This window comes from Amblyraja radiata, chromosome 20, assembly GCF_010909765.2.
Source record: "Amblyraja radiata isolate CabotCenter1 chromosome 20, sAmbRad1.1.pri, whole genome shotgun sequence".
Classification (NCBI taxonomy): domain Eukaryota; kingdom Metazoa; phylum Chordata; class Chondrichthyes; order Rajiformes; family Rajidae; genus Amblyraja; species Amblyraja radiata.
Genome location: NC_045975.1, coordinates 39834128 through 39859328, shown reverse-complemented (window position 1 = coordinate 39859328; position 25201 = coordinate 39834128). Strand labels below are relative to the sequence as shown.

At 45.1% G+C, this 25201-nt stretch overlaps 1 protein-coding gene across 19 annotated transcripts in view; it reads right to left on the bottom strand.

Moving 5' to 3' along the window:
* madd (MAP kinase activating death domain) overlaps positions 1 to 23479 on the bottom strand; it is a 199306-nt gene extending 175827 nt beyond the window's left edge. For 6 of the 19 annotated variants that reach the window (XM_033038455.1, XM_033038457.1, XM_033038462.1 and 3 more), the window contains exon 1: positions 23395 to 23442. The gene's annotated coding sequence lies outside the window, so the exon portion shown is untranslated. Of the gene's footprint in view, positions 1 to 6608; positions 6655 to 22658; positions 22780 to 23394 lie in introns of those variants that run through there. The other 13 variants (XM_033038458.1, XM_033038453.1, XM_033038466.1 and 10 more) reach the window with 7 other exon arrangements.
* Positions 23480 to 25201: the final 1722 nt, after the last annotated feature.

The window sequence follows — 25201 nt, the reverse complement described above, 5'->3', positions numbered from 1 at the left end:
AGTCTTTATGGATGCTGACGGCCTTCCTGAGGCACCGTGTGTGGTAGATGCCCTCCAAGGCTGGTAGCTGTGTCCCAATAATCCTCTGCGTTCTGTGGACGACGCGCTGAAGAGCTCTCCTCTCCGCCTCTGTGCAGCTGAGATACCACACAGAGATGCCATACGTTAATATGCTCTCTGTGGTGCAGCGGTAGAACGTTGTCAGCAGCTGTTGGGGCAGACCAGTCTTTTTTAATGTCCTCAGGAAGAACAGTCGTTGCTGTGCCTTCTTGACCAGCACAGCGGTGTTGGTGGACCATGTGAGGTCCTCTGAAATGTGAGTGCCCAGAAACTTAAAGCTGGACACTCTCTCCACACTTTCCCCGTAAATGGAGATTGGGGCGTATTCTCCATTATGGGACCTCCTGAAGTCAATAATCAGCTCCTTGGTCTTGGAGGTGTTTAGTGACAAGTTGTTACGTGCGCACCAGTCCGCCAGGTTCTGCACCTCCGCTCTGTATTTTGTTTCATCACCGTTGGTGATCAGCCCAATCACTGTTGTGTCGTCTGCAAACTTCACGATGGTGTTGGTGTCGAATGCAGGAACACAGTCGTGAGTGAAGAGGGAGTAGAGCATGGGGCTTAGTACACAGCCCTGTGATGTGCCGGTGCTCAGGGTGATAGTGGAGGACAGGTGCGGGCCCAGTCTCACTGCCTGCGGTCGCTCCATCAGAAAGTTCAGGATCCAATCGCATATCGGCGAGCTGAGGCCTAGCTGGTGGAGTTTGGTGGTGAGCTTGGTGGGGATGACCGTATTGAATGCAGAGTTATAGTCAATGAAGAGCATCCTCACGTACGTGCCCTGTCTTTCCAGGTGAGTCACGACAGTGTGAAGAGCCAGAGAGATGGCATCCTCTGTTGATCTATTTGCCCTGTATGCAAATTGATGAGAGTCCAGTAAGGCAGGGATGCTGGATTTAATGTGGGAGAGGACTAGCCTTTCGAAGCACTTCATTGGGATTGGAGTTAGGGCAACCGGGCGGTAGTCGTTCAGGTTGGTGACTTTAGACTTTTCCGGCACCGGCACTATGGTGGCTGTTTTCAGGCACTTAGGGACCGTTGCCAGAGATAGAGACAGATTGAAGATTCTCGTGAATACCTCCGCCAGCTGTACAGCACAGTCCTTTAGTACCCTTCCCTGGACTCCATCTGGGCCTGCAGCCTTGCGTGGATTGATCCTACGCAGAGCGCACTGTACCTCCTGAGTGCTCAGTGTCAAGGCCTGTCCCTCCGCCATGGCCGGGGTTATTCCACTCCTGGTGGTGTTGCCAGTTTCGAAGCGGGCAAAGAAGTGTTTAGTTCGTTGGCCAGTGGGATATCACCGTGGGGGCAGGCGGGGCTGCTCTTGTAGTCAGCGATGTCCCTGACACCTTGCCACATGCTTCTGGTGTCCGCGGTATTGAAGTAGTCTTCCACCCTTTGCCTGTGGATGCCTTTGGCCTTTTTTATGCCTTTGTTCAGGTTCGACCTGGCCGCACTGTAGGCAGAAGTGTCCCTGGATTTAAAGGCATTGTTGCGTGCCCTTAGCAGATCCTGAACCTCCTTGTTCATCCAGGGCTTCTGGTTTGGGAACATCTTTATTTGCTTGTCCACTGTGACAGTCTCCACATAGCAGTTGATGTAGGAGAGCACAGTGGATGTGTACTCCTCCAAGTCTACCTCTGCACCACTGGTTGCCTGTTGTGCAAACAGGTCCCAGTCGGTGCGATCAAAGCAGTCCTGGAGTTGTAGGGTGGCGTCCTCGGGCCATATTTTGACCGTCCTTATTGCAGGTTTGGTCTTGCGGATGAGGGGTTTGTATGCAGGCAGTGGAAACAGTGAGAGGTGATCGGATTGTCCCAGGGATGGGCAGGGGAGAGCTCTGTAGGCGTCCTTGATGTTGGTGTACACTTTATCCAGCGTGTTTGAGCCCCTGGTAGGGCACTGCACATGCTGGTGGAATTTGCGGAGTGCGGCTCGTAGGTCGACCTGATTAATGTCCCCTGCAACAATGAAGGCACCGTCGGGGTGAACATCCTGCTGCTTACTGATGGCTGAGTGCAGCTGTGCTAGCGCTAGGTTAGCATTAGCCTGTGGTGGGATGTATATGGCCATGATGATGACCATGGCCATATACGGTTAAGCTGGACAAGGTGCAACGATGATTTCCAAGTAAAACCAATGGTTCTTTATTGTCACGCACGCACAGCACAGTGAAAGGCCTTCAGTGAGCTATGAACTTGGACTCTAAAATACTTTTGAACATCAATGCTGCAAAGGGTTTTGCCATTACCAGTACTTCCCCTTATACTTCCCCTTGCATTCAATTTCCCACTTGCACAGGTTAAACTCCATTTGCCGTTTCTCAAACCATTTCTGCAGCTGATCTCTACCCACTTTATCTTCTGACAGGTTTCTCACCATCTGCAATTCCTCCAATTTGGTTATCATCAGCAAACTTACGCACCAACTCATCTACATTTCCGTCCAAGTTATTTATATATTATAATGGTGTACAAAATAATGACGGGAATAGATAGGGTGAAGGCACGGTCTTTTTCCCCCAAGATAGGGCAATCAAGAACTAGAGGGCATAGGTTTAAGATAAGAGAGGCACGATTTAATAGAAACCAGAGGAGAATTAGGTATATGGAACGAGCTGCCACAGGAGGTACAGGCGCCTCGCGTTTTGCCCGGGGGTTACATGCTTGAAAAGCATTGCATAATTTAAAAACGTGTAAATTAAACAAAAAGGTAACTATGTTGTCAGCAGTACATTTGAGCGTATTATTCCAAAATTACAATGGGCTGAATGTGAGATGTGGACCGAACCCAAGTAATTGGGACTAGCTAAGATGGGGTATCTTGGTCAATATGGATGAGTTGGGCCAAAGGGCTTGTTTCCATGCTGTTTGGTGTATGGTCAGGTTATCAACAAGAAAATAATGATTTTTAATTGGTAAGCATGAAAATATGCTCCAACTCCACCTTTAGTTTTGAAATTACTCTTAATCAAACGCAATCATAATTTACTTTGATGCCAAATAAACACATTGGGTTAAACAACCATATGTGTATACTCCAACCTACCCATATTATAACCAAGAATTTCACAAAGGGACTGAAAATTATCCTGGGTAAAAACCAACAGAGGAAAAAGCTGCAATATTTTACTATCAAAAGTCCATGTGCATGAATATCGCTTTCTCTCACTACAGTTAGGTGCACCTGGCAGAATGTGGTGAATAAATAGATTGTGCCAACAGTAACTGGGCAGCTCAATTACAATGGAGGAAACAATAAAACAGAAAGCAATGTAATATTACGTCTCAAAAAAGTCTTTAGGATGCAGCAGCAAAAGCCGATGTTTTGTGAACAGTGGCTTCATGATGGATCACTACTGCACCACATTCCCCAATATTCCAACCGAAATGTCAGTATCTCTCCAGCAGCAGGTCAGTGTTTCCTTCAGCTGAGGAATCACCGTGACATAATTCTTGACGCAATGCGATACACCACACAGTGCAAACCATATGGTCCCAATTCAACCAAACCCAGCTCAGAGGAACAGGCCACCAGACCCTAACCTTAAACCTAGCAAGGGAACCTAGTGAGGAAATCAACAGGTTTATTCACTGCAATCCTAATGTTAGATATCAATTACTCTTCTTCCACCAGTCTTTGTATCATTTTCTACCTGCAACAGCTTAGACCCATACATCTAGGCTGTGGGCCGAGGAGCTTTATGCCAGTGTTTCGTGACCCAAGTCACAGAACTACATGAAATTTTCACATATTGTGTAAAAATATTATATAAATCACCCCTGAAACTCATCATGAATAAGACTTGCACATTTTTATTAAATTAGAGAAAAAACGGAAACATTTAGGGTATTTTTCGTCCAATCAAAGCATGTTTAACGTATGCCAATTGGCCAATCACGCGCTTTGCTTCAGGCTAGCACACAACATGGCTGAGAGGACTTCACTGATGCCTGTTTTACTGGAGATTCCGATGAAGGTTCTTTCTAGTTCTGTGGAATACATGTCGTGGAAACTTGCAGCAGGGTAATTGAATTTAGTGAGAAAAGCATTAAAAAGTCTGAAGAATGTGCAGCTAAGTGGATAGAAGTGGAAGAAAGTCTTGAAAGCAAAGTCCCTGCTGAGATGCTGCAACCCAAAGTTGTGAAACCAGTGAAACTTTGTGAATCAACTCAAACTGAAAGGTAAGATCTAAAGTCTGAATTTATGAAAATTCTGTATGGACTTTAATTAATTTAATTGCACCCTTTTATAATGTGAAAAAATGAGATTTGGAGGCTATACATTCACTCACTCACTCATTCATTCACTCACTCACTCATTCATTCCTTCATTCATTAATTCACTCATTCATTCACTCACTCATTCACTCACTTAATTCGCTCACTCATTCGCTCACTCATTCATTCACTCATTCATTCATGAAGTTGAGGGCCTAAACTATGTGTATCCATAACACAAGGTAAATTAAACATTTTCATTAATACCAGCTTGTTGTAGTCTAATAAGTCTTTAACATCTAATCTTGGAGCTGCCTGCGATAACTTACCGGGAAAAAATGCTCCGATCGCGGGGCCTATGTACTTAACATAGTGAAGCCACGGTCTCAATTAAGAAGCGGCCGATTCGCGAACGCGGAGCCGTGGATCATCTCCGCGGGGGGGGGGGAGGCTGTACCTAGTGGCTGTACATAGTGCCTGTCCGTAGCGGTCGTTTCCAGGCCCCGACCACAGGAGAAAAATTGAGGAACATTCATTGCACTTTATAGGCTGTCATTCGAGTGAGAAATGGTCAGATATGGCTGATGTTTATGTAGAAATGAATTGGTGTATGTGAACTTGAACTTGAACTAATTTATCTATGGTAGTAACAGTGTTATTCTCATTAACATTAAGAAGAGGTTGAAATGTTATGAATTGAAGTCCATGCAAACTTAATGACTATGAGATGTTGTTTTTTTTGTGGCCTCTGCCTGACCCTCCACGTGAACTTGAACTAACTTATCAATGGACTTATCAAAACTTATCAAAAGACTTGGAATCTGATGAAGAATATTCAGATGATGATCAGATGTAATGTAAACAAATAAATTGGGGAAATAAATGATTATATAAAGTTTTATTTTAGTGTCGATCGTTTCAGTTTCTTTGATCAAATTATTATGAAAAAAGACAATGTAATGGAGTAACTTAGCAGGTCAGACAGGATCTCTGGAGGCAGGACCATCTGTCTGACCTGCTGAGTTGCACCAGCACTGTCTTTTCTTGTATGGTACATCATGTTATACTTCCATAAATTATATTGTTTACAGTTTCGGAGCATTGCATGGAAGTCAGTGTAATGTGCTATAACCTCCACTGCGGTCTGTCTGCAACTATCTCGATAGAATATGGATAGGAGAAGTTTCCTTCACCTTCTGGTCAGGATCCTTCTTCAGACTGATTGACCCGACAAGCTGTGGTGGGGGGGAGGAGGGGGTGGAGAAAGCTGAAAGAGAGGAGAGAGGAGGGGCAGAGGGGAGAGGGGATGGACAAAGCCTGACAAGTGATAGCTGGATACAGGTAAGAGTTTTTTTGATAGGCAGATGGTTAGACAAAGGCCAGAAGCCAGAAGAAGGAATGTAGGTGGAAGGTAAGAGGGGGCAGGGGGATGCGAAGGGGAAAGGAAACTGGGTGCAAGTCCAGGTAGGACACAGGGAAAGGGGAAGGAGATAGAAAAATGGATTGTTTGTAGGTAGTTACCTAAATTTGGAGAATTCAATGTTCATACCGTTAGGTTGTTAGCTACCCATTGAATCCTTATCTTATACGCCAGAGACATTTTCTGGTCTGTCTCTGGCCTTTGTCCAAATATATAGCTATTAACCTCCTCCCCCCCCCCCCCCCCCCACCCCCCGGCAACCCTCACATATCCATCTAGCACTCGCCAGGTTTTGACCTCTCATCTAGCTTTCCTCCTCATCCAGCTTTCCTCCTCTCATCCAGCTTTCTTCCACTCATCCAGCTTTCCATTTTTTCCAGCTAATTTTTTCAACCCCACATTTCCTGACACATGTCACGATGACTTTGTATTACAGAAAACAATGCTACTAGCTGTGATCCAGGAATGCACACCTCCCTCATTCTCCCACCCCCCCCCCCCCCCACCCCTCAAACCAACAACACAGTGATCACCTGCTACAAAGCATGACTGTGTTCCATGACCTGCTAAACATTTTTAGATATTATCCCCAGCTCTTAATTACTACCTGCACTAATCCACCAACGTGGCTGCCCTCATGTCAATGCAGACTGTCAGAATGTACAGAGTAAAGACCTCTTAGTTTAAAGTTACAGGAAGAAAAGTTACAGTTAAAGAAAACAGGTCCTACGGCCCACCGAGCCCCCTTTGACCAACGATCACCCATACATTAGTTCTATCCTTCACACCAGGGACAATTTACAGAAGTCAATTAAACTACCGAGCTGCACATCTTTGGAATGTGAGAGGACGTGGGAACATTCAGAGAAAACCCATACGGTCACAGGGACACAGTGTACAGATAATACCCGTCGTCAGGATCGAACCCGGATCTCTGGCGCGGTAAAGCAGCAACTCTACCACTGCGCCGCTCTTCTCCCAGAGTACTGCATACTATTCAGTACTCCCCTACGCATTTTAAATTATTGAGCAAACTTTTAATAATTGATTTGGATGGTACGGGAATGATTAAATATTAATCCCAGAATAATGCTAAGCATTATAAAGTGTCAATGATTGAAAATCTACAGCACTTCTAGGCCTGTCCTTTTAGGCACCGTCTTTCACCTTCAGCATGTTCCCCAACATAGTCTAATAAATGATCCAAAAACATTAGAATACATATAGTTAGTCTTCAGTGACTACTTATTTTACTAATGCAGAAATAAATCGGAGCATCAAATAAATACTAAACCAAATAGGTAAGAGCTGGGCCAGGGACAGGCAATAATTTGCAGATGGGTCATGCTGCTATGGACAGTCATGAGACTTCAGATCATCGTAGCATCAATTATAAACGCAAAAGGATACTGAGATCGGCAAAGAGAATGCCAGTGTTCATTACAGTAAATTATTAACAGGTGAGGCTACAGTGGACAAAAACTGTAGAGCTCTCTTCATTTATACATCATTTCCACAGCCCCGCTGCATTTTCTCTTTGGCTACACTTCTTGTCCTGTTCACTTTCCTCCCTTCTTGATCTGCATTTGTTTTCACCGCTTCCCTCCTTGACAGCCTGTGGGCTCCATACCCATTCTCTCCCACCCCTAGCTTAGCTCCTCAACCTCCTATCTCTCCCCCAATTTCTCACTTTTGTTCCTTAATTCTGTCTCATGCCACTTTGCTGCTCCTCATCTAAATGTAATTATGCACTTCTCCACCCCACTTCACAAAACTTACTCGGAGAACCTTCCTTCTCACACCTCTTCTCTTCATCGGCGAGACCAAGCGCAGGCTTGGCGTTCGCTTCGCCCAACACCTCCGCTCAGTTCGCAATAACCAACGTGATCTCCCGGTGGCTCAGCACTTCAACTCCCCCGCCCATTCAGAATCCGACCTTTCTGTCCTCGGCCTCCTCCATTGCCAGAGTGAGGTCCCGCGCAAATTGGAGGAATAGCACCTCATATTTTGCTTGGGCAGTTACACCCCAGCGGTATGAACATCAACTTCTCCAATTTCAGGTAGTCCTTGCTTTCTCCCTCCTCACAGCGCTAGAGACCAGAGTTTAATCCCAACCTCGGATGCCATCTGTGATTCAATGGTGGTTTTATTGTTACATGTGCAGTGAAAATGCAGAGTGAAATTATTTTCCTACAAACAGTGCAGTCAAGTATTGCCATACACAGTGCCCTCCATAATGTTTGGGACAAAGACCCATCATTTATTTATTTGCCCCTACACTGCACAATTTGAGATTTATAATTTTTTAAAAATCACATGTGGTTAAAGTGCAAATTGTCAGATTTTATTAAAGTGTATTTTTATACATTTTGGTTTCACCATGTAGAAATTACAGCTGTGTTTATACATGGTCCCCCCATTTCAGGGCACCATAATATTTGGAACACATAGCTTCACAGGAGTTTGTAATTGCTCACGTGTGTTTAATTGCATCCTTAGTGCACCTAGTCTTTCCTCCAGTCTTTCCATCACCTTTGGAAACTCGTATTGTTGTTTATCAACATGTGGACCAGAGCTGTGCCAATGAAAGTCAAAGAAGCCATTATGAGACAGAGAAACAAGAATACAACTGTTAGAGACATCAGCCAAACCTTAGGCGTACCAAAATCAACTGTTTGGAACATTATTAAGAAGAGAGCACTGGTGAGCTTACTAATCGCAAAGGAACTGGCAGGCCAAGGAAGACCTCTACAGCTGATGACAGAAGAATTCTCTCTATAATAAAGAAAAATCCCCAAACACATGTCCGACAGATCAGAAACACTTTTCAGGAGTCAGGTGTGGATTTGTCAATGACCACTGTCCGCAGAAGACTTCATGAACAGAAATACTGAGGCAACACTGCAAGATGCAGACCACTAGTTAGCCACAAAAATAGGATGCCAAGAAGTACTTAAAAAAGCAACCACAGTTCTGGAAAAAGGTCTTGTGGACAGATGAGACTAAGATTAACTTATATCAGAGTGATGGCAAGAGCAAAGTATGGAAGAGAGAAGGAACTGCCCAAGATCCAAAGCATAACACCTCATCTGTGAACCACGGTGGTGGGGGCGTTATGGCCTGGGCATGTATATCTGCTGAAGGCACTGGCTCACTTATCTTCAATGATGATACAACTGCTGATGGTAAAAATGATCAATTCTTGAATGGCCAAGTCAATCACCCGATCTGAACCCAATTGAGTATGCCTTTTATATGCTGAAGAGAAAACGGAAGGGGACTAGCCCCCAAAACAAGCATAAGCTAAAGATGGCTGCAATACAGGCCTGGCAAAGCATCACCAGAGTAGACACCCAGCAACTGGTGATGTCCATGAATCGCAGACTTCAAGCACTCATTGCAGGCAAAGGATATGCAACAAATTACTAAACATGACTTTCATTTATATGACATTGCAGTATCCCAAACATTATGGTGCCCTGAAATTGGGGGGCACTATGTATAAACACTGCTGTAATTTCCACATGGTAAACCCAAAATGTATAAAAATTGCCTTAATTAAAATCTGACAACGTGCACTTTAGCCACATGTGATTTGTTCTATTACAAATCTCAAATTGTGGAGTACAGAGGCAAATAAATAAATGATGAGTCTTTGTATTGTATAGAGGGCACTGTAAGCACATCACCGATCAATAAATTGTACAGAAATTGTACATACTAATCCTGCATGCAAAAGGTACCATGATTTGGCGCAATATTCAAAGTCCAGTCAATGCAGTATTAATAATAATACATTTTATTTATGGGCGCCTTTCAAGAGTCTCAAGGACACCTTACAAAAATTGAGCATGTATAGGAAAAACATGTAAGGGGAATGAAATAAATAGTAGAGACATGACTAGTACACAAAGTAAAGACAGAATTCAATACAAAACACAGCATGAGGCAATTAATGCACAGATGAAAAGGGACGGGGACGTGGGGCTAAGGATAGGCAGAGGTGAAGAGATGGGTCTTGAGGCGGGACTGGAAGATGGGGAGGGACACGGAATTGCGGATCAGTTGGGGGAGGGAGTTCCAGAGCCTGGGAGCTGCCCTGGAGAAGGCTCTGTCCCCAAAACTGCGGAGGTTGGACTTGTGGATGGAGAGGAGACCGGCTGATGTGGATCTGAGGGACCGTGAGGGTTGGTAGGGGGAGAGGAGGTCAATGAGATATGTGGGGGCCAGATGGTGGAGGGCTTTGTAGGTGAGGACCAGGATTTTGTAGGTGATCCGGTGGGAGATGGGAAGCCAGTGAAGTTTTTTGAGGACTGGAGTGATGTGATGCCAGGATTTGGTGTGGGTGATGAGTCGGGCGGCTGCGTTCTGGACCAGTTGGAGTCGGTTGATGTAGGTGGAGCTGATGCCAAGGAGAAGTGAGTTGCAATAGTCCAGTCGGGAGGAGATGAAGGCATGGATGAGTCTTTCAGCAGCAGGCGGAGTGAGAGAGGGTCTGAGTTTGGCGATGTTGCGGAGATGAAAGAAGGAGGTTTTAATGACATGGCGGATGTGAGAGCGATACACGTTCCAAGCAAACCCTAGGCTGCTGCGGACCTCCAGCCGCCACCTTCCATGTTCGTGCGGGTTGACCTGGTTACAAAACTAGCTCCCTCTCTCTCTCTATCCACTTTTCTTAATTGTCCCTATCAGTCTTGTGTGATTTTGATGCATAAATTATGGTATTGCAGAGGTAAGGTCACCAATGAGCAGGGCTCGAAATTAGCGGTTGCCCGGATGCCATTGACCACCCAAAGTGCCGCCGGGCAACCTAAACGCAGAGTCATTTTGCCCGGCTTGGCACGCAGATACTGGTTTATACCGATAGACACAAAAAACTGGAGTAACTCTGCGGGTCAGGCAGTATCTCTGGAGAATAGGAACTTGACGTTTCGTGTGGGCGGTGGCTGTATTACGGGGCAAAGATAATAGGTGCATGGTGACGAACGGTCGGAGCGAATGACGGGCCCCGTACAGCGGCAACGGCTCCACCGCCTCCTCCTCCCGCACCCCGCCCAGCGGAAGGAGGCCTCCCTCCCCCTCCCTCCTCCCGACCTCGGCGTGCGAGGGGTTGTTTTGAAAGCGCCGTTGGCGGATTTGCAAGCCCTGATAACGGCCGCTGCTTGCAAATCCGCCAACGGAGCTTTCAAAACAACCCCTCTCGCACGCTGAGGCCGGAGGGAGGGAGGGAGAGTGAGAGGGAGGAGAGAGAGAGGGAGAAGGAGAGGGAGGTCTTCTTCAGCCGTCTGAAGCAGCTGCACCAAAGGTCCTATAGCTATTGGAACTTTGAGCTGCACCGCTCGGCCCGCACCTTCCTGTCGGCTGGCGGAGGAGGGGAGGCGGTGGCGAGGAGATCCCAACCACCGAGGAGATCCCAACTTTGGCGGCGGCACTTTGGCGTTGGACAGGGACGGCCAAGTTAGCGGGGCAATGTTGTCCGAGGAGCGCTGACTTCCTTCCTCCCCACCTCCTCCCCACCTCCTCTTCCCCCCCCCCACCTCTCTCTCTCTCTTGTACGCCCCCCTCCCCCCCTCTTATCCTGGGAGCCCTCCTCTCCATCCCGCGCTGATCCCCATTCCCTCCTCTATTCAGTCCTCACTGACATCCCCTGAGCTCCCGTCCCCATCTACCCCCCCCCCTCCCACTCTATTCATCAACCTACCCACCTTGCATTGATCCCCCCCCCCCCCCCCCATCCATCCTACACTGGTCCCCCAATTCATCCTGTACTGATCCCCCTTCCCATCCATCTTGCACTTCTCCCCCCATTCATACTGTACTGACCCACCCTCCATTTACCCTGCACCAATCCCCCCATCCATCCTGTAGTGATATTCCCATTCATCTTTTACTGATCCCCCATTCATCTTGTACTGATCCCCTCATGCATCCTGTACTGATCCCCTCATGGATCCCGTACTGATCCCCCATTCATCCTATACGGAACTCCTCATTCATCCTGTAATGATTCTCCATTCATCCTGCACAGACCCTCCGATCCACACTGTCCTGATCCCCCCCCCCCCCCATTCATCCTGTACTGATCCCCCCCCATTCATCCTGTACTGATCCCCCCCATTCATCCTGTGCTGCTCCCCCCCCCCCCCCCATCCATCCTGTACCGATCCCCCCATTCAAGATGGGGGGGAAGTCTGAAGAAGGGTCTCGACCCGAAACGTTGCCTATTTCCTTCGCTCCATAGATGCTGCCTCACCCGCTGAATTTATCCAGCATTTCTGTCTACCCCCATTCATCCTGTACTGAACCACCCATTCATCCTGTACTGATCCTGTTGAGATATTGTATTATAATTTTGCTGCATGTCATTGTGGTATATATCATGTCTTGATTGGTGAATATGTTTAGTTTGCGAGTTACTTGAAGCAGAAATAATATGTTAATGTAGACAAAAGTGCTGGAGAAACTCAGCAGATGCGGCAGCATCTATGGAGCAAAGGAAATGGGCAACGTTTCGGGCCGAAACCCTTCTTCAGACTGATGGGTTTCGGCCTGAAACATTGCCTATTTCTTTCGCTCCATAGATGCTGCTGCACCCGCTGAGTTTCTCCAGCACTTTTGTGTACCTTCGATTTTCCAGCATCTGCAGTTCCTTCTTCAACATAATATGTGAATGCTTCATTGAGCATAATTCTGACTGGTAACTACGCACTTCGTCCGAGCACATTATCGCACACGTCATGCAAACCGTCTTAAATGACCACCTTAACTATCATTTGGTAATTGGTAATATTTTAGTGAACCATATTATGTATGCAGTTGATCTTGTGGTCTTTAGTCCATCTAGCGCTGGTCTCCAGCAGCTCCTTACTATATGTTCTGTGTATGGTATGGAACATGATATTAAATATAATGCTAGTAAGAGTGCTGTTATGATCTGTAGAACCAAAGAGGATAAATGTCTAAAATTTCCTGATTTTAAATTGTCTGATAATAATCTTAGTGTCTGAAATAAGGTAAAATATCTAGGGCATTTTATTACAGAACAAATGACAGATGATGAGGATATTTATAGGCAACGACGCATGCTGTATGCACAGGCGAATATTCTCTTGCGTAAATTTGGTGCGTGTGCAGATGTGGTGAAGATGTCGCTATTTAGAGCATACTGCACACCACTCTACACTGCGCACCTGTGGTCGAACTATAGAAAGACAAGTTTGCAGAGACTAAAGGTGGCATATAACGATGCCATGAGAACACTGCTAAGGAAATCTAGATGGTGTAGTGCCAGTAATATGTTTGTGGCTGCAGGAGTTAGTACGTTAGAAGCTATCCTAAGAGATCACATGTATAAATTCATTTGCAGGATAAATAACTCTAAAAATGTAATTATTTTGGCCTTGTCAAACATAAGGGTTAGCACTACACGCTACGAATCCCAGCTGTGGAGACACTGGTATCGTTGTCTCGTTGTAGGACATTGATCATTCTTTTAATCTGGATTTTTAACTCATGTATTGTGTTTTTTTTAAATATAATTTATGATGCTTTTATAAGTGATATACTAAGATTTTGTGTACTTTATGATATTTTTTTAATATACAATGCATTTTTTATGTAATGTTGCCCCTTGTCTGGACCTCGAGTCCGTAATAAAGTTTATTATTATTATTATTATTAGGCAACCTAAAAAGCTGTCAAGGTTGCCCGGCTGGCAACAGGGAAAAAAAGTTCAGTGAGAGCCCTGTTGAGTTATATCCACAAAATTCTCCACATTATAGTGAAGAAGCCATTAGTCAATTCCAAAAGCTTGTGCTTTATCCAGTATTCCCATACTACATGCAATAAATTAAATTGGCTGAGATTGTTTCTGTAACAGTGATGATCTCATCAAGAAACAGAGATGGATCATCCACTCAGCATGTCTGACTAAGCATGGTTTTCTTTGTCTTCAGCAGAGTCTTTGGCATTCATTTGCTGGATTGAAGATGGGGACAGGAATATTTCTGCATGCATCTCCAACCAGACTTGTTAATTGCCCACCACCATTTAAAACCAGTCTGAAGAAGGGTTTCGGCCCGAAACGTTACCTATCTCCTTCGCTCCATAGATGCTGCTGCACCCGCTGAGTTTCTCCAGCATTTTTGTGTACCTTCGATTTTCCAGCGTCTGCAGTTCTTTCTTGACCCATTTAAAACCAGATGTGCAAGACTCATTTGCCTTTGTCCAATGCTTTTTATTTTAAAGCTGCGTCTTTTTATTCTAAGGCTATGCCCGCTGGTCCTAGACTCTCTCCCTAGTGAAACCCAGTACACTTGTTCTATCCTGCACACCAGAGGTAATTTACCTACAAACCTGCACGTCTTTGGGAAAAGGGAGGAAACCAGGGCACCCAGAAAAAACCCATTTTATTTTTTTTAATTTTATATTTATTAGAAGTACAATAAGTTACAGTAATACACACCACATATACCTTATTACATTTGTTGTACCCCTTCAATTTTTGAGCTTTAAGAAAGATAGAAATAAAAGAAGGAAATTGAGAAAGAGTCGTGATAGTGCAAGAAAGTGTTGGGAAAAGAAAGCCCATTAGAAAGAGAGTTAGAGAAGAAAGTTAAGAAATAAACCCTAGAAAAGAAAGAAAGAGAAACAATCGCTCTATTATAAAAAACTCCGCAAAAAGGGATATACCAACCATATTTTTCATCCCCCGTTACCAGATCCTGGCACCATTTATTTTTTAAATTACTGTTGCACCTTATGCTTGTAGTAAATCCACATTTTTATTGTTGGTATAGGAGCGTTTTTCCAGAATTTGAGTATAAGCTTTTTTCCCGTTATTAGCCCGTAATTAAATAAATTCTTTTGAAACACGTTTAGTTCAGGGCTACCTTCCATTATTCCAAAGATAATCCATTCTGCTTTTGGTATCAGTTTTATTTTAAATAGTTTTGTGAAGATTTCAAATATTTAGTTCCAGAATTTTTGGATTTTTATACAAAAAACAAAAGAGTGCGCTGTGGTAGCTTCTTGAGACTGACATTTATCACAAATGGGTGAGACGTTAGGGAAAAGTTTATTTATTTTGGTTTTTGAATAGTATAGTCTATGTAATGTTTTAAATTGAATTAGATTGTGTCTTACGTTGATCGAGCATTTATGCACATATAGTAAGTGTTTATCCCAGCTCTCTTTTGAAATTTTTATAGCTAGTTCTTGTTCCCAGTCTCTTCTAATACCGTCAGTTGTAGGTATTTCTATACCAGCGATCACCCAGTACACTTTTTCTATCCTGCACACCAGAGATAATTTACCTACAAACCTGCACGTCTTTGGGAAAAGGGAGGAAACCAGGGCACCCAGAAAAAACCCACACGGTCATAGGGTACATATAAACTCCTCACTGAAAGCATCCTTAGTCAGGATCAAACCATCACAAACATGGATTCTTGGCCCTTCAGCCCGCCATCCACACCACCAATTTATACAAATCCTAATTAACAATGTCTAAATAACCTACCAACCTGCACACCTTTGGGATGTGGGAGGAAACTGGAGCATCCAAAGGAAACCCATACATTCACATGGAGAACATGAAAGCTTCATACTGATGCAGCAGAGACAAGGACTGAACCTGTGTCCTTGAAAGTGTGAGACAGCAGTTCCATTAGCTGCAACACCAGGGCTTGAAATTAGCGGTTGCCCGGGTGCCACTGACCACCCAAAGTGCCGCCGGGCAACCTAAACGGCAAGTCATTTTGCTCGGCTTGGCAACTTGGTTTATACCGAAGATAGACACAAAAAACTGGAGTAACTCCGCGGGTCAGGCAGCATCTCTGGAGAAAAGGAATGCAACGTTTCGTGTCGGCGACGGCTGTCGTGCGGGGCAAAGATACTAGGTGCAGGGTGACGAAGAGTCGGAGCGAATGACGGGCCCCGCACAGTGGCTGCAACAGCGGCTCCATCTCCTCCTCCTTCCGCACCCCGCTCTCCCTGCTTGCAAACCCGCTAACGGCGCTTTCAAAACAAACCCTCCCGCACGCCGGATTTGCAGCAGCGGCCGCTATCAGGGAGGAGGAGGAGATGGAGCCGCTGCTGCCGCTGTGCGGGACCAGTCATTCGCTCCGACCCTTCTGAAGCAGCTGCACCATAGATACTATAGCTATAGGATCTTTGAGCTGCACCGCTCGGCCCCGCACCTTGCTGTTGGCTGGCGGAGGAGGGAGGCGGTGGCGAGGAAATCCCAAAGGCCAAGGCAGCGGGGCGATGTATCTGAGGAGCGCTGACCTTCCTTCCTCCCCACCTTGCCTCCTCTCTCTCTCTCGTACGCTCCCTCTACCCCCCTCCCCCCTTATCCTGGGACCCCTCCTCTACATCCAGCACTGATCCCCATTCCCGCCTCTATTCAGTCCTCACTGACATCCCCTGTGCTCACCTCCCCATCTACCCACCCCACCTCCCCCCCCCATCTATTCATCCTGCGCTGATCACCCTATCCAACTCACATTGATTCTCCTGCCCTATCCATCCTACATTGGTCCCCCAATTCATCCTGTACTTACTCCCTTTCCCATCCATCCTGCACTTCTCCTCCATCCATCCTGTACTGATCCCCCATCCATCCTGTACTAATCCACGCATTCATCCGTACTGACCCACCCTCCATTTACCCTGCACCTTCCCCTCATTCATCCTGTAGTGATCCCTCATTCATCCTGCACAGACCCTCTGATCAACACTGTACTGACCCACCTCCCCCCATTCATCCTGTGCTGAACCCCCCCCCCCCCATCCATCGTGTACTGATCCTCCCATTCAAGAAGAATGGGGGGAACAGTCTGAAGAAGGGTCTCGACCCGAAACGTTGCCTATTTCCTTCGCTTCATAGATGCTGTCTCACCCGCTGAGTTTCTCCAGCACTTTTGTCTACCCCCATCCACCCCGTACTGAACCCCCCATTCAACGCCACTGACATTCCCCGTGCTCTCCCCTCACAATTTTACCTACTCCAACCAACACGTACTAATTCACCTGCCTCAATCCATCCATTCTGCACCGACTGCCTTCTAACCCCCCACCCCCGCCATCTACCCACCCCGCACTGATTCACACACACACCCCTCCCTGACCCTATTGTGCTGGAAATGTTTGTTTTAGTCCATAAAGATGGATTAATTATATTGTGAACATTAAAACTGCAGTGTTCGATTGTCACTGCTGCCGTTGACACATTATTACATAATTCATTTTAACGGCAAATCAATGCTCTTAATATGGAGTATCAGTACTGTATTTATTTAATGTGCAACATTCACAAATATACGTTGGATTTATCCAGGTTTTACTTCTACAGTCGATCATATACATCACAAATTTGGTCAGGAGATATTTCAGTTGAAATTTTAATGTTAATTCTGAAGTGGGAATGATGGAAACAGAGTTTATCAATAATTTTATTTAAATTTGGTGCTTACAAACTGGGTATCTTCATTGCTGTTCACAACACGTACATCTAATCTGAATGTCTGGTGATGTGATGTATTAAATATATTACCAAAAGAATATTTGCTGCAGTTATGTCCTTTGGCCATCTCTTGTCAGTTAGTGTAATGTTTAACCTGTCAGATGGGTATAGTCGGTTTTAGCACCTATTATCATAAAATGCCTATAGAAATGTCCTTGCAACCTGTATATTTTGTTGTGGATAAATTATGTGGGAAGCGAGAGTGTTTCTGTACCAATAGCAATAACGACCCGTGCTATGGCCATGTTATGGTAATTTTCACTCCTTCACAGAAAACATGCTTGCATCAATCTGTAGTGTGCATGGTTAAGCATATATGTTACCATGGTCCAGGATTTAATGAAATAGGTTGATCATACGTTGAATAATCCAACCACATTTTAGTTTGGAAGTGGAAAGAACTAATAGAAATTGCATTCATTGCAATGTGTAAAAAGAGTTGAGATACTGTATTATAATTTTGCTGCATGTAATTGTGGGATATATCATGTCTTGATTGGTGAATATGTTTAGTTTGTGACTTTATTTGAAGCAGAAATAATATGTGAGTGCTTCATTGAGTATAATTCCAACCGGTAACTACGCACTTCGTCCGAGTACATTATCGCACATGTCATGCAAGTTGTCTTAAATGACCACCTAAGCTGTTATTTGGCAACCTAAAAAGCTGCCAAGGTTGCCCGGCTGGCAACAGGGGAAAAAAGTTAAGCGAGAACCCTGAACACTGTGCTGCCCATTGTGTTTCATGTGGTATCCACATGGTATCTCCGCAGAGCTTGCATACTCTGGTGGATGGGGGAACACTAATGGGATAGGCTAGCAGAGGCCGAGTAAAGGAGGAAATTGGCAGACGGGATCAACAGCCAAGAGTCATCTCCATATAGGCCTCCAGAGGTGATGGGAGATAGTCACAGTATACTGTATTGCCTTCATCCAGAAGACAAATAGGAAATGGATGTGGACAGAATCAAAGCACAACTCTTCACCCACACATTCTCACCTCGTCCTCTCAGCATAATTTAATTTACACTCTCTCCTCCCAACCCCGTGTGTACACACAAATTTATCACTGAGAAAGCTCCCCAAAAGATCTCCTTCCCATTGTATCTTTCATGATCTCACGACATGTGTGGTTTTAAAGTGCAGCCATTATTTGCACGGTCACAAAATGTGCTCAGGTGCTGCAACTCCTCTCCCTCCCTCCCTCCATTTTGGTTTTCCTTTCACCTTTTGATGCACCCAGTGATTTGTACAGTGCTACAGGATTAATCCAACAGGATTAATCATCTTTAACTGCAGTCACAGATGAAGGTCACACACAGGTTGTTGAAAGCACACAGCAACATAATTAGTGTACTCCAGACCTCAACAATCTTTCTACTCAGTTACATGCTCACATCCAATTACCAAAGCAACATCTCTCTGCTTCCAGGCTTTAATCACTATTATAGCTGATGCAAGGTTGTCAGCTGCCTCGTCCGGGACTGCCACAAATCAGGGGACATATGCACAGATTCATATTTTACTGTAAAATGTGAGAGCTATTAACAAACCAGGTTTATGTTCTCAGCCACTCTATTTACTATCAGGAGATATAATTTTGTTATTTTATCCTGCACCTCCATCAACAATTTTCAGGAGCTGTTCTGATGATTGTAAACAAACCAAGAAAATTGTAAACTCAAATGTATGCAAATCAAAACTGAAAACCATTAATAACACAGAATAGTACAAAACAGGAACAGGCCCTTCAGCCCACCATGTTTTGGCTAAACATGATGCCAAGTTAAACCGATCTCATCTGCCTGCAGATGATCAATATCCCTCTATTCCTTGTACTTCCACGTGCCACAATCTAAGGGTCTCTTAAATGCCACAATCGTATCTGCCTCCACCACACCTGGTAATGGGTTCCAGGCCCTCATCAGTCTGTGTAAAGAAAACTTGCTCCGCAAATCTCCATTACAATTTAAATTGTCAATGGTGTTTTATTGTCATATGTCCCGAAACGGAACAATGAAATTCTTACTTACAGCAGCACAACAGATATGTAAACAAAGTACTCTGTAACATCACAATAAACAAAGAAGTTCAGTGTACAAAAGACAACTAAACAATACTAGTGCAAAGACAAAAACCATGCCCGCAAGTCTACGTAGTTCAGTGCTTAGTTAGAGGTTGCAGTGGATATTCAGACTCGAGGAGGGACCATAGAAACATAGAAATTAGGTGCAGAAGTAGGCCATTCGACCCTTCGAGCCTGCACCGCCATTCAATATGATCATGGCTGATCATCCCTCAGTATCCTGTACCTGCCTTCTCTCCATACCCCCTGATCCCTTTAGCCACAAGGGCCACATCTAACTCCCTCTTAAATATAGCCAATGAACTTGCCTCAACTACCTTCTGTGGCAGAGAATTCCATAGATTCACCACTCTCTGTGTGAAAAATGTTTTTCTCATCTCGGTCCTAAAAGACTTCCCCCTTATCCTTAAACTGTGACCCCTTGTTCTGGACCATACTAGACCTTGTAATGAGAAACAAATATGACTAGGTGTCTGGTGCTGCAGTGGAAGAATTAGGATAGTGATTACAACTTCATAAGTTTTAAATAAGGGACAGGTCAGGATGTTCGGGAAAGACAGATTACAATGTCATTACGCAGGAGCTGAGGAGGGTCGACTGGAATCAGTTCCTATAACACGTCCACAGATGACATGTGAGGGTCGTTTAAAGGCCAGCTGATCAAAGCGCAGGATTAGCATGTTCCAGTAAGGAGAAGGGAACAGGACGGCAAAGTGAAGGAACAGTGCATGATCAAGGAGGTCGCAAACCTGGTCAGGAAGAAAATGGAAGAGTATGTCAGTTTTAAAGTGGCATCAGACAGGGCTTATGAAGCATATAAAGCAAATAGGAAAGAACTCAAGCAGGTGATTAGGGGCCATGGTGATTAGGGTCAAAGGGGCCATGAAATGCCATTGGCAAACTGATTAAGCAAAATCCCAAGACTTTGTATATATATATATGTTAAACATAAGCGGGTGACCAGAGAACGTAATATCACTCAAAGATAAAGGAGGAAGTCTATGCTTGGAGTCGGAAGATGTAGGCGAGATGAGCACTTTGCATCCGTGTTCACCAAAATGGAGGACAGCAAAATCAGTATGCTTTGGCAATTTGATACGTTATGGCAGTGGGATATAGATCAGCTGCAGACATGGGCGGAGAAATAGCAGATGGAGTTTAACCCGAGCAAGTGTGAGGTATTACTCTTTGGGAGGTTGAGTATACAGTTGATGGCAAGACCCTTAATGGCCCTGAACAGCTTTGATCTGCAGAGGGATCTTAGACTCCATGTTCATAGCAAACTAAAGGTGGCAGCACAAAGGTGGTAAAGAAGGCATATGGTATGCTTGCCTTCATTGCTAGGTGCTGTGTTCAATGAACACAGGAGTCAGGAAGTCATGATGCAGCTTTATAGGACTTTGGTTGGGTCGTACTTTGATGTGGAGGCTTTAGAGAAGATGTTTACCAGAACTTTGCCTGGATTAGAGGGTTTCAGCTACATGTAGATGTTGGATAAACATATTTGTTTTCTTTGAAATGCTGGAGGTTGAGTGGAGACTTAATAGATGTATATAAAATGATGAGGCATAGATTGGGGACAGTCAGAACCTTTTTCCTCAGAGCGGATAAGTCCTAAAGAAGGTATAGCTATAAGGTGAGAGCAGGAAGGTTTAATGGAGATATGTGCATCAAGTTTTTTCCCCCACAAAGAATGGTGGGGGCCTGAATGCATTACCAGGTGTGGTGGGGGAGGCAGATACAATATGGGCATTTCAGAGGCTTTTGGATAACCACATGGGCGTGCAGGGAATAGAGGGATGTGGATCATGTAAGACACATTAAATCAGTTTAACTAGGCATCATGTTTGGCACAAACATTGTGGGTCATTGTGCTGTACTGTTCTATGTCTTTGTCATGTGGGACAGTCAGAGCATGTGGAGGAAACCCATGCAATCACAAGCAGAATGTAAAGACAGCACACGTAGGCAGGATCAAACCTTGGTCCTTGGCGTTGAGAGGCAGCAGCTCCGCCGCTGCACCACTATGCCGTCCAATTGTAATCATGTATGGATGTTTTTACCTGGATAGCATACGGAGTTACATTTTCCACTGTATCTCGGTGCACGTAACAATAAAACCAATACCAAGTAATCTATTCCTCAAACATCATGTCACCTTTCTTTAGCTGTTTTTGCCATCTTTGCTCAACCAAGCAAGTGGCAAAACACAACTCCCAAATTTGGGCCTGAAATTAATGCTTTATGCAAATCTGCCCCACCCATAAAGACAAACTACTATATAGCTTGGATTAAAAAAAACAATGCAGGCATGCCATTCAATCCAAGAACTCTTCCTGCTGCAGAAACCCTTTCAACTCTACTCAACAACCAAAAGTCTGCAGCCTCCTTTTGCTCTGGTATTTTATTTCACTCTTCACATGTTTAAATTATGTTTTAGTCTTAATTGTTTACTGTATATCGTGTTGTTACTTGCAAGCAAAGCACCGAGGCAAATTCCTTGTTTGTATACATACTTGGCTAATAAAATGTATTCAATTAAATACTATGTGTCCATTTTTTTAATACCTTCCGGTACTATGCTCTCAGCTTCTCGTCCAATGACTATCTTCCCTGTATACTTGGATTAAATCTGGTCTAAAGGATTACAAGACCGGATGAAAAACAACTTCGAAGCGCAGGTGAAAGTTGCCCAACTTGAATCATCTTCCGCAGTTTCACAGAACCAATCACACCAAATTGGTCCTCACATACCTGTGCAATGTCTCATCCCCATCTTTTTAACTGCAAAACACATGCACATTCACAACCAAAGTCTCCCATAAACATTAGTCATAAATAAGCCCTTTAAATGAACATCCCATTAAATAATGTCTCATAAGTCAGTAATTAGCTTGCTACAACTTTCAAGATGACAATACTAGTTCCATTACCAAATACTCTTCTGCGCAAAATCAATTGTCATCTCATCTGCAGAGCACATGACTGACTAATAAAATGCTGCAAATAATCCTTCTGGACTCCTCACACTTGGTCAGGAATAGGAGGCGAATGTAAGTGGCAATATTATACCACAGAGAATCAGCAGCTAACACACATTAAATTTCCAGTTGAGGCATGGCCAGCAGCTGTGATCCCGGCTCGACCACCCATCCAGAGAACATACCAAACCCCAGGGCCTTTAAAAGTGAATTTGGATTAGATGTGTTTTACATAATCCTCATCAACACATCTTGCAATACATGATTATCCTAAAACCAATTGCATTAGCCATCTGTGCCTCACTGAAAAATAAGAGGTGGAAACTGCCACAACCACAAATTACTTCTATCTCGACAGTGGATTTACCATTGCAAAATATACATTGAAAGACAGGATGTACTGGTTATTTGGAGAGTCCTTCATCAGGCCCCAATTCATTCCCTTAACCGCAGGCCGCCACAGTATTGCTGGATGGAGTACATTAATTCCTTCATGTGACCTCTATTAACTGAGCAGCTGGACCATTCGCAGTAACAACGAGTGTTTAAGGTAAAGGATGAGGCATGTGATTGTCAAAATAATCCTGCATAAGTGGAAACGCAATAAACAAGTCACCAAAAATAGGTCAGCCGCGATTCAGAAGAGCGAACAGTGCAACGACCTACACCGAATCTGACGGCAAAGAGGGACGAGATGCGACACCTTCACTTGTGAGCGGCGACCCCAACCCTTCGGCCCCGGGGACACTCATCACCACCACCCCTTCCTGCTCCTCTGGATCCCCAAAGTGAACAACCCTCCCCTCCTTCACCTCACCTAGGCCCCCGGGATCCCTCAGCCCCTTCCCTACCCCAGCCAAGGGGACACCGACGCCCCCTCACCTCGGCCCCGGGGACCGCCCAGTCCATAGCCCTCCGCGGGGTTCCTCAGTCCCGGCCTCCCCGAGGTGTGCCTTCCCCTTCCCGGTGACTGTAGCCGGGGCCGAACGCCGCCCATACCCCGCGGGGGCCGGGTCGTGGTGCCCAAAGATCTTATATATATATTTGGCGGTGCCAGTGTTGTCCAGCCCGGGGGGCGGGGGGCGCACAGGCCGATCACTCACCGCAGCGGACGACAGCTACCGCCCAACCGACCGACCGACCGACCCACGTCCGTGCCCGCGGCCTGCGCTCCACTGCGCCTGCGTCACCCCACCGCGCCTGCGCGCCATCCCCAGTGCGGAAGGAGCCAGAAGTGGCAGTAGGGATCGGGTCATAGGATCATGAGTGATAGGAGCCATTCGGCCCATCAAGGCTGTTCCGCCATTCAATCACGACTGATCGATCTCCCTCCTAACCCCTTTCTCCTGCCGTCTTCCTATAACCCCTGACACCTGTATGAATCAGGAATCTGTATCTGCCTTAAAAATATCCATTGACTTGACCTCTACAGCCTTCTGTGGCAAAGAATTCCCCAGATTCACCACATTCCCTAGTCTCCCTAATCCTCACCTTCCACCCATCAGCCATTGTGTACTGCACATCATCCTCTGACATGTCTGCCACTTCCAACTGGATCCCACCACTAGCCACATCTTCCCATCACCCCTTTCCGCAGAGACCGTTCCCTCCGCAACTCCCTGATTTACTCATCCCTTCCCACCCAAACCACCCCATCCTCAAGTACCTTCCCCTGCAACCACAAGAGATCCAACTCCTCTCCCTATACCACCTTTCTCGACTCCGTCCACGGACCCAGTCAGTCTTTTCAGGTGAGGCAGAGGTTCACTTGCACTTCCTCCAACCTCATCTACTGTATCTGCTCTTCCAGCTGTGGACCATCGGCGACACCAAACGTAGACTGGGCAATTGTTTTGCTGAACACCTTTGCTCAGTCCACCTTGGCCTATGTGATCATCCGGTTACCAAACACATTTAACTCCCCTTCCCATTCCCACATTGACCTTTCTGTCCAGGGCCTCTTCCACTGTCAGAGTGAGGCCAAACACAAATTGGAGGGACACCACCTCATGTTTCACTTGGGCAGCTTACAACCCAGCAGTTCAAATATTAAAGAATTGATGAAACTGAAGAAAGGTCTCGACCCGAAATGTCACCCATTCCTTCCCTCCAGAGATGCTGCCTGTCCTGCTGAGTTACTCCAGCATTTTGTGTCTTCTTCAGTATTAATATCTCCAACTTCAAGTAATCCTTGCATTCCTTTACTTTCCGTCCTTCCCCCACCCTAGTTACTGTACTATTGTCCTGATGAGATTCATTGTCTGTACAATTCATTAACACCCTGTCCGCAGCCAACAATGTACCATATTCTAGATCATCACTACTTTTTTGCATATCTTTCATTCATTGTTTCTATAATCACCATCTATATCTCTCATTTCCCTCTTCCCTGACTCAGTCTGAAGAAGGGTCTTGACCCAAAAAGTCACCTTTTCTCAAGAAGTGCTGCCTGACCCGCTGAGTTGCTCCAGCTTTTTGTCTCTCTTCGGTTTAAACCAGCATCTGCAGTTCCTTCCTACACAATGGATCAATTAACCTACCCAACATGACACTCTGCCTGAGCTCTCACGATCAACCCAATGTCTCTTAGCCCTGAACATCCACCCCTATGGTGCCGTCTCCACGAGGAGGACCCCCCTCTGAATGATTGAATTATTCTCATATCTGCGCAAAATTGATCGATCTTTAATCCGGAGACTTCCCAGGTGGGAAAGCAGCCTCACATTATTTAGTTGAAAGTCATGTGCAATTTTTTTTACAGTATTTCTTATGACGGAATTTTCCATTGTGCAAAAATGTTAATATTTGAGCTGAAATCAGTGAATTACATCTGAAATGTATGATGACACACATGCTACTATATTTATGGAAAAACAAGGTGATTTATAGAGGCAAATCCCTTTTCAGTAT